The sequence below is a fragment of the Arachis duranensis genome, chromosome 10, assembly GCF_000817695.3.
Source record: "Arachis duranensis cultivar V14167 chromosome 10, aradu.V14167.gnm2.J7QH, whole genome shotgun sequence".
Taxonomy (NCBI): domain Eukaryota; kingdom Viridiplantae; phylum Streptophyta; class Magnoliopsida; order Fabales; family Fabaceae; genus Arachis; species Arachis duranensis.
This window is the reverse complement of record NC_029781.3, coordinates 81,000,896-81,001,476: the sequence shown is the minus strand read 5'-3', so window position 1 is coordinate 81,001,476 and position 581 is coordinate 81,000,896.

Here is a 581-nt window from a genome sequence, read left to right as displayed (position 1 = left end):
AGAGGAAGAACAAGCCGCCATCACTAAGGTGGACCTGTTCTTTAATTTCCTTGTTCTTTATTTTTCTGTTTTTTCGAAAATTATGCTTATGTTTACCTATGTTTGTGTCTTATGGTCATTAGTGTTTTAGTGTCTGTGCCTTAAAGTTATGAATGTCCTATGAATCCATCACCTTTCTTAAGTAAAAAATGTTCTTAATTGAAAAAGAGAAGAATTGCATGAATTCTGAATTTTATAACAGATTAATTATATTGATGTGGTGGCAATACTTTTGTTTTCTGAATGTATGCTTGAACATTGCATATGTCTTTTGAATTTGTTGTTCATGAATGTTGGCTCTTGAAAGAATGATGAAAAAGGAGACATGTTACTGAGGATCTGAAAAATCATAAAAATGATTCTTGAAGCAAGAAAAAGCAGTGAATACAAAAAAAAGAAAAAAGGGAGAAAAACGAAAAAAAAGAGAGAGAGGAAAAGAATAAAGTTGTGATCAAAGGCAAAAAGAGTGTGCTTAAGAACCCTGGACACCTCTAATTGGGGACTCTAGCAAAGCTGAGTCACAATCTGAAAAGGTTCACCCA